This window comes from Lactuca sativa, chromosome 5 (genome assembly GCF_002870075.4).
Source record: "Lactuca sativa cultivar Salinas chromosome 5, Lsat_Salinas_v11, whole genome shotgun sequence".
NCBI classification, from domain to species: Eukaryota; Viridiplantae; Streptophyta; class Magnoliopsida; order Asterales; family Asteraceae; genus Lactuca; species Lactuca sativa.
The window spans coordinates 52,194,146-52,204,146 of record NC_056627.2 but is presented as its reverse complement, the minus strand read 5'-3'; positions in this window follow the sequence as shown (position 1 = coordinate 52,204,146).

Below are 10,001 nucleotides of genomic sequence, written 5' to 3'. Positions count from 1 at the left end.
TTTCTAGATCTAGGTTATGGAAGTTTGGACCTTTTTAGGTCCAAAGGTTGAGTCTTGATCTTGAAAGTCGGTTTTAGAGCTTGGATTGCCATCCCTAAGGCTTAGAAACATCTTCTTAGCAATAAAGTTTCAGTCTTTGTGGCTTATATGGAACCATGCATGAGATCTAGTTAGCTCCATGGAAGTAGAATGTTATTTATGGAAGTTTGAGCCTTTTATGAGACTTGTAAGCCATCAAGTAAGGAACTTTATGGTTTAAGACGTGGTACAAGCTTAGGATCTAGATTTGTAGCCTCTGGATCGGATTATTAAGCACTTAATGAGATTTTGACCTAACAGGACTGTACGCTGGCGTACAAGCCAGCAGCCAGCACGCTTAGCATACCTTGGTGTATGCCCTGCGTACGCTGCCAGTTTGGGTTCGAGTATTTTGGGCCTCAGTGTGGGCTGAGTTTCGGGCTTAGGGTCCTTGGGCCTTAATGGCCCATCAGAGTTCAATTGCTAAGGACCAAGGATTTGGTATTGGGCTTGGGTAAGGCCCAATAAAGGATTTTGGGCCCAATATAGAAAATTAGGCCATTAGTGGGCCCATAGTGGGGCCATGATCGGACTTAGAAGGAACTGAGGGTTTGGGACATGTTGTGACCCATGCCATAGCAAGGGTAAAATAGTCATTTACCCATAGGAGAATCCCTATCCTGATTTAGTATTTTATTTCCCATGATAGCCGGGAAGCAGTCGGAGCAGCAGGCAGGGATCCCTCAGTCAGGATCTCAGCAGTCAGCATCACAAGGTGAGTTTCCTTCCAGTTGGAATGGGTCTACGGCCACAATGCCGGCCCGTTTAGTTAGCAGCAGTTTACAGACTTCAGTCCGATGCAGTAGTTAGTATGTATGATGCCTTCGTGGCTCATACATGATTTATGTGTTATCTGTTCTGGGCTACGGCCTGATGCAGTATGCAGTATATGTGTTTATGCTAGTTGATATGTTTATGTTATGCTATGTTCAGTTAGTTCCGGACTTCGGTCCGATGTAGTTTCCGGACTCCGGTCCGATGCAGTTAGTTCCGGACTTTCGTCCGATGCAGTTTCCGGACTTCGGTCCGATGCAGAGGGTAAGGCCCTGGTTAGTTCTAGACTTTGGTCCGATGCAGTTTTCTGACTTCGTTCCGATGCAGTGGGCAAGGCCCAGTAGTTGTTTATATTTTTGTATGGTATGTGGTAGTTTGGGGGAGCTCACTAAGCTTCGTGCTTACGGTATTCACTTTTGGTTTCAGGTACTTCCACAAACAAAGGGAAGAGCTCGGGATGATGGGCATCGCACACACCACAGCTTCAGTTTTTATTCCTGGGAGATTGTTCAGTTTTTCCTTAGATGTGATTTGATACAGTTATTATCATGACTTGTTTTTGGTTTGAGATATTGACGTATGGTTTTTATGGGATAACTTTCAGTATATGATTTTTACTCGTGTTAAAACGAAAAAATTTTGGGTCGTATTTTGGGATGTTGAAAGTTGGTATCAGAGCCTTGGTTTGAGGGATTTGGATACATTTTCGGGTATGTCTGAACTCAAACTAAGGACACGGTAAAAGAATTTCAAAAGATTTTTTTTTTCAAAAAGGGATTTTGAAAAAGAACTTAGAAATAAAAGAATTTTGAAAACAAGAAAAGGGTGTGGTGCATGCGATCAGCTGAGCTCAATTAGGTACTCCCAAATTACCCATACAAGTTTATATTATGATTATCTGTTTCAGTTTCAGTAGAACAGCATGCTAGTGTAGGACTGAGGATCTAGGAGGATGCCTTATGTGCCTGCTATATGTGTTCCAGCTTTATGAGAATTTCATGTTGGTATTGTTTAGACAGTAGTAGGATAGCCTGTTTAGGATATGCCTGGTAGTATGAGCTTAGCATCGTATGCTAGTGCAGTTTCTCGTTATGAGGATAGAATTGCTAAAGTAGCTTCTTGTGTCCGAATGCTGCTTGCTTTGTGCTTTGTGGGACTCTGAGTGATGGGAGTTATCCATTAGGTGAATACGTCACATCACATGTGATCAGGGTTGAATAATCTCAGAGTGTTGGATTTGGCCTTGCTGCGCAACTCTTGTTTGAGTCCAACATGTGACAACCCGAAATTTCTATTCTGTACAAACAATATCAAGTCAATAGAAGTTAGAACAGTTGCAGTAAATTTTCAGACTTTTAGAATAAGTTTGAGTTTTTCAGAATTTACACTTAAAGAGATATCAAGAGAAAGGACGCACTAGGGTATTGTGCAACTCTGTTATTCCAAAACTCTATGATATTAGAGTTCACTGCCTGAATAAAATATTTTCTGCCAAAAACCCTAGGGGTATATATATGGTCCTTAGCCATATTTATTCATTTGTTCCATTTCCAACTAGAGAAAAGCGAAATTCTCTCTCACGGATCTTCGAACTTTCGTCCCAAATCGTGAGTACTTCTAGATAAGTGTATTATAGGGCTTGATATGTGTCTAGTAACCAAGAAATCATAAGAAAACAACAAGATCAAAGAGTTTACGGCCCAAGAACACCTTGGACCGTAAACCCTTCTTTAAGGGCCAAAAGTGTGCCCTAGTTCCTTCCTTTCATTATGAAACTAGCCTAGACTCGTACCCTAATGTGTGTGAGACTTGAAAACACCAAAACACCATTTCCATGAGAGATTACAGCCATAATCTCTAAGGGATTTGGTTCTAGGGCCGTGAACTCCTCAACGGAGTTAAAAAGTGCCCTAGTCTCTTCCAAAGACTTTGCCATCAAGTAGAAATGCTTCTTAGGGTCTTATAAAGCCTCAAAACATCAAATGGTCAACGAAGTATGAGCTTACAGCCGTAAACCCATGAGTTTAAGACCGTAAACTCATTTGTTGATGACCTTAGGGCCGTGAACTCCATTAGGGAGTTTTCCTTGAACCCTACACACACTAGCCTTTCCCTACAACACTTAGATGCAATCCTTGATGCTTATAACACTTGTTAAAGGTGTTTAGCATGTCCTAGGGTGTCGTGACTTTGTTTATTAGTTGTTTCAAGACTAATTTGATACATATATGTGATATTATATGTTAACTAGGATCATAGAGTGTGTTCAAGACTTCACTTGACACCTAGCCATCCTACCCCTTCAGTTCATCCGTACCACTCACTACAGGTGAGTTCATACCCCTTGAATTAACCTTTAAATGTTTCTAAATGTTTTTAAATGTTTTATGGGGGGGGGGGGATATAAGTTGAATCATGTTAGTTATTATATCAATCACATGTGATTAATAACTAACATACAAACGGATTTACTATATATTGTTTTACCAAACGGATTTCTTCAAAAGATTTGCATAAACGTTTTATATGTTTAAAACTCCTTATTAAACTGTTCATTATACACTGTATGTTTCGTTTCAAACTCATTTACAATTGTGTTTTCAAACAAATGTTTCTTTATACTTAAACTGTTTTATCAAACAAATACTTTCAACCGGTTTTATAGGCTGACATCAAGTCGATCTTTTCTTAGATAGTAATCATGTTCAAAGGTTTTACAAAACTTATTTTATGCTTTTATATTGTCAATGGCATGCCTATGTATGTATAGTTATATAAGAAATGTTTAAAGGACTTAGGAAGGATAGCCGATTTATTTCCTTTTCCCCGTTGGGATGTGGTCTGGTAAGGTATCGGGTATCCGTCCGAAGGTCGTTTAAATATTAGTTATGTACCATGTGTACATATATAGTCATAAAGGTTCTTCCAGTCAGTTCAATACCCTTGGATAGCAAGGGTATACTTCCATGTTCATACGTACCAGTTACCTTACTAGTAAGCTACCATTCGGGTAATTTAGGAAGATACTAATACGATTACTACGAGTCAATTCATTCATGAGTCTATACATGCTAGATAGAGAGAGAACACACATTACAACTAGTACACACAGTACATTACTATACTATTACATAGATATGTTTACATGATTATGTTTACATGGTTATGTTTACATGATTACGTTTACATGATTACGCTTACATGAGTACGTTTACATGATTACGCTTACATGAGTACGTTTACATAGATACGTTTACATGAGTGCGTTTACATATACGAGAATAGGACAGACATCACTAGGTGCTATAGCATGGAACGATTTCAGGATCTAACTATACCAATGAATCACAACGCATTGTGATAGTTATATTGGGTATACATGATCATAGTAATGTGGATGTTCGCGGCTTGCAAACATGTAGGGGTCGTGTATGGGTCCCAAAATCTCTTTGACAGGGGAGCGTCTAGCCTGGGATCTAGCCATCACATTATGCCATATCCCTCAAATAAGGCAAAATTTGTACAAAAGTAGTCACTTATTACAAATACTACAGTACTTACGAGATTACAATGGATTTAAGGTAGTCAGTACGGTTGTAGTTTTGATACTATACCATAGTACTATTTCATTTTCCCATTACATTCACTTCATGAACATTCACATGATGCACGGTAATGTAAAAGCTATATTTTGGATAATGATAGTCGGATTTGGGAAAATACACACTCTTACAAGAGACACACACACAGATACTAGATGCCTTGGTAGAAGGATACTTTTAGTAGGAAACATATGGTTTTCTAGGATGTTCAAAACGTTTTCAAATACTTACAGTTCATATACATACAAATACTTACAGTTCATATACATACAAATACTTACAGTTCATATACATACAAATACTTACATTTCATATACATACAAATACTTACATACAAATTAAGACACTAAAATACTTATGATCTCACCAGCTTTAAAGATGATACTCTTTTTCAAAATAACTTGTATCCTCAGGTCAACAGTAGACAGGTACCGATGCAAGGTTTAGAGAAGATGGTGCTCGTTCAAGACTCATCTTTCATTTTGATTTATACTTTAGTGTTTATCATAATTTGACAGAACACACTTGTATTAAAATTTTATTATTAATGCAACGGATGATGTTGTTGCTTGTTTACTACTTTTCATTGTTGTGATACTGTACATGACGTCCTCCACCCCATAACGCTTCCGCCGTTCATGGTTTTGGGGTGTGACACAACCGTTGTAGGGACAAGTCTTTTACTCGAAGGATTATTTAAGCCTCGTCACATGTGATGGTATTCCGGTAATGGCTAACTGGCATTACAAGGAGGCCTTCAGCAGCCGAGGACTGGTTGGGTTGAGTAAGAGATTTCCCTAGGGAAAGACTAGGATGAGAGTAGTAGAGATCAGCAGCAGTAGTAGTGGCTTGGTGGAGTTGAGGCAGTTCTAGGGGAACGTACAGATAGATGTGGAAGGTAGTAGGGGACCATACTACTGGAAGCACATGATCCGTACTTGAATCGAGGAAGGCTGAGATGAGACTGGAAGGCCTGTAGTAGTAGTGATCCCTCGAAATATATTAGTGTGTCTGACGTTTACCGTAATGTGTTTTTCAGAATGGTGGTTTTGTGCCCTAGACCAGCAAGCGACAGTTTAGGTGCCGGAGAGGGATCAGGATCAGGCTCGGGAGCCAAGCATCTAGATGAGCAGACCAGGGAGTTTCTTTCTTCAGAGATTACTCATATCATACTTGAGCAGACTCCTGTGATTTTTGGTTCGATCAAGGAGGGTATCCTAGAGCTGATGGATGAGAGATTGGGCACTTTCCGTGCCGAAGTGGCGACCATGATGGGGCTGCACACACTTACGTTCAGGGAGTTCTGGGCATGTGGAGCTCCAGATTATCATGGGGCGCGGGACCCCATAGTGAGTACTAGATGGTTGGTGGATGTATCCAATGCTTTCCGCACGAGCAGGTGTCTCGAGGGGGACAAGTTCAGATTGGCGTCCTGTTTTCTGAAGGACAGGGCACGGGATTAGTGGGAAGAGGTCGGACATGCCATTGGAGATGACGCAACGTTGGATGCCATGACCTGGGCTGACTTTACTACCAGGTTTAGGGCTGAGTTTGCACCGGTTATTGAGGTGCAACAGTTAGCCAGGGAGTTTCAGGACCTCACCCAAACTACCGAGACAGTGACGGAGATTACCACCAAGTTCTGGGAGAGGGCACTTCTCGTTCCTCAGTACGCAACTGATGAGGAAATGAAGAAGGCTCGTTATCACGAGATGTTGCGGAGTGATATCTACCAGTTTGTGAGCCGGTCTAGCTATAAAACGCTGGATGAAATGATTGTCAGGGCGAGAGAGAGAGAGAGAGAGAGAGAGAGAGAGAGAGAGAGAGATTGACCTTAAGATGGAGAGGAAGAGGAAGCCGGAGGCGGCTTCGGGTACAGGGAGTTCGGGCAAAAAGCCTAAGGTTTCAGATCACAGATCCAGGAGTCAGAAGAGCCACGGTCGGTGTGGCAAGTGTGGGAGATTACACGATGGGGCGTGCAAGGCAGGGAGTGCCGACTGCTATAAGTGTGGCCGGACTCGGCATATAAGCAGAGATTGTATAGCTACTACTACTGCCACTACGACATCAGATCTGATTTGATTTCAGTGCAATCAGAGGGGATATATAAAGTCCCAGTGTCCAACTTTAACTACTGCGGGGAAGGTGTTTGCACCTGCCCCTGCTACTTAGAGGATTACAGATGGCCGTTAGGGCCGATTTGAGCTGCCGGTGGCAAAGAGTAGGGCTTTTCAGCTGATAGCAGACGAGGCGCGAGAGACTCCTGACGTGGTGACATGTATGTGCTTTTCCCTTATCTCTGCATTTATTATTGATTGTTTCTTATGGTTATATGTTTTGTATAGGGTCGTTCTCAGTGAACGACATTTCAGCCACAATATTGTTTGATTCGGGGGCTACCGAAGTGGTGCTCAAGACGACAGAGTTGATCCAGCTGGTTCGTAGTAGACTACAGATTGCGCAGAGTCAGCAGAAGAGTTACGCCGACAGGAGGCGTTCAGACTTGGTGTTTCAGGTGGGCGACATGGTCCTCTTGAAGGTATCACCCTGGAAGGGTGTCATCATATTCCGAAAGAGGGGCAAGCTGGGCCCCAGGTTCATCGTTCCTTTTAGGGTTTTGGCGCGGGTGGGTCGTGTTGCTTATCGGTTGGATCTTCCGGCAGAGCTCAAGCAAATCCACAACACCTTCCATCTTTCCCAGTTACGGAAGTGTTTAGTGGACGAGTCAAAGGTCGTACCCTTAGAGGACATTCAGGTTGATAACAGCCTGAATTATATTGAGAGACCGGTCGTGATCCTGGACCGGAAGACAAATACCTTGAGGAATAAGGTAGTTCAGCTAGTGAAGGTGCAGTGGTAGCACCGGAAGGGTTCAGAGTGGACGTTGGAATCCGAAGAGGAGATGCTGGAGCATTATCCGAAATTGTTTTCAGAGTCAGTAGTAGCGGACTTTGAGGACGAAGTCTGATTCAAGTGGGGGAGATTTGTAACAATCATATTCCGAGGTATAAATTTATTCAAATTCTCAAGTTTTATTTTGGGCTAGCATAGAGTTGTATTTTTGGTTTGGGCCTATTTATTTTGGGCCAGGAATTTGGCTGCCCATAAGACATACACATGGTGTACCCCGTTGTATGCTGGGCGTAATGCTTATATGAAACGCGGGGAGGAGGGGCGTACGTGCAGCGTACCATATGGTACGCCCAACGTACGTGATCAGATGAAAACCCTAATTTTAGGGGTTTAAGGCTATATAGACCCCATTATAGCCTCCTTCCCTGTCTTCCCATCAGTCTCCCCACCCTCAAGGAAACCCTAACTCGTTTTTATCATCCCTTGTGTGTGAAGAAGCTCTTGGTGAGCGTTTTTGTGAAGAGAAGTGGTGAAGAAGGAAGAAAAGAAGTTGGAGAAGAGGCTTGAGCTCAATGATCTGGACTTAGCACCCTCTTGGTCAGCAAAGGAAGGTATAAAGTTTTGAACTTTCTTCCTCTTTCCTTCTAGATCTAGGTTATGGAAGTTTGGAACTTTTTAGGTCCAAAGGTTGAGTCTTGATCATGAAAGTCGGTTTTAGAGCTTGGATTGCCATCCCTAAGGCTCAGAAACATCTTCCTAGCAATAAAGTTTCAGTCTTTGTGGCTTATATGGAACCATGCATGAGATCTAGTTAGCTCCATGGAAGTAGAATGTTATTTATGGAACTTTGAGCATTTATGAGACTTGTAAGCCATCAAGTAAGCAACTTTATGGCTTAAGACGTGGTACAAGCTTTGGATCTGGATTTGTAGCCTCTGGATCGGATTATTAAGCACTTAATGAGATTTTGACTTAACAAGGCTGTACGCTGGGCGTACAAGGAGGTACGCGCCGCGTACAAGCCAACAACCAGTACGCTTAGCGTACCTTGGTGTACGCCCCGCGTACGCTGCCAGTTTGGGCTTCGAGTATTTTGGGCCTCGGTGTGGGCTGAGTTTCAGGCTTAGAGTCCTTGGGCCTTAATGGCCCATCAGAGTTTAGTTGCTAAGGACCAAGGATTTGGTATTAGGCTTGGGTAAGGCCCAATAAAGGATTTTGGGCCCAATATAGCAAATTGGGCCATTAGTGGGCCCATAGTGGGGCCATGATCGGACTTAGAAGGAATTGAGGGTTTGGGCCATGTTGTGACCCATGCCATAGCATGGGTAAAATAGTCATTTTACTCATAGGAGAATCCCTATCCTAATTTAGTATTTTATTTCCCATGATAGCCGGGAAGCAGTCGGAGCAGCAGGCAGGGATCCCTCAGTCAGGATCTCAGCAGTCAGCATCACGAGGTGAGTTTCCCTCGAGTAGGAACGGGTCTACGGCCACAATGCCGGCCCGTTTAGTTAGCAACAGTTTCCGGACTTCGGTCCGATGCAGTATTTAATATGTATGATGCCTTCGTGGCTCAGACATGATTTATGTGTTATGTGTTCCGGGCTACGGCCCGATGCAGTATGCAGTATATGTGTTTATGCTAGTTGATATGTTTATGTTATGTTATGTTCAATTAGTTCCGGACTTCGGTCCAATGCGGTTTCTGGACTTCAGTCCAATGTAGGGGGCAAGGCCCCAGACAGTTTCGGACTCCGGTCCGATGCAGTTAGTTCTGGACTTCGGTCCGATGCAGTTTCCAGACTTCGGTCCAATGTAGAGGGCAATGCCCTGGTTAGTTCCGGACTTCGGTCCGATATAGTTTCCGGACTTCAGTCCGAGGCAGTGGGCAAGGCCCAGTAGTTGTTTATATGTTTGTATGGTATGTGGGAGTTTGGGGGAGCTCACTAAGCTTTGTGCTTACGGTTTTCAGTTTTGGTTTCAGGTACTTCCGCAATTAAAGGGAAGAGCTCGGGATGATGACATCGCACACACCACAGCTTCAGTTTTTATTATTGGGAGATTGTTCAGTTTTTTCCTTAGATGTGATTTGATACAGTTTGATACAGTTCTTATCATGACTTGTTTTTGGTTTGAGATATTGATGTATGGTTTTTATGGGATAACTTTCAGTATATGATTTTTAGTAGTGTTAAAACAAAAAAATTTTGGGTCGTATTTTGGGATGTTACAAACATATATTATTAGAATATTATACATATTATATTTTTACGATGACTAAAATATTAGAATATTTCATTAGAAAAAATTGATCTCATGATCTCACAAAATTATGTTCGTCTCAAATGAACCCTTATATATATATATATATATATATATATATATATATATATATATATATATATATATATATATATATATATATATATATAGAGAGAGAGAGAGAGAGAGAGAGAGAGAGAGAGAGAAATAAGCTTAGATAAAAACACAAAATAATGTGAAAACGTAAAAACGTTATGTTTATACCATTAGTCAGCAATGAATGTAGTATATATATATATATATATATATATATATATATATATATATATATATATATATATATATGTGTGTGTGTGTGTGTGTGTGTGTGTGTGTGTGTGTGTATTATTGAAGTAATTCTAATATGAAAGCGTAAAAATATTATGTTCATAT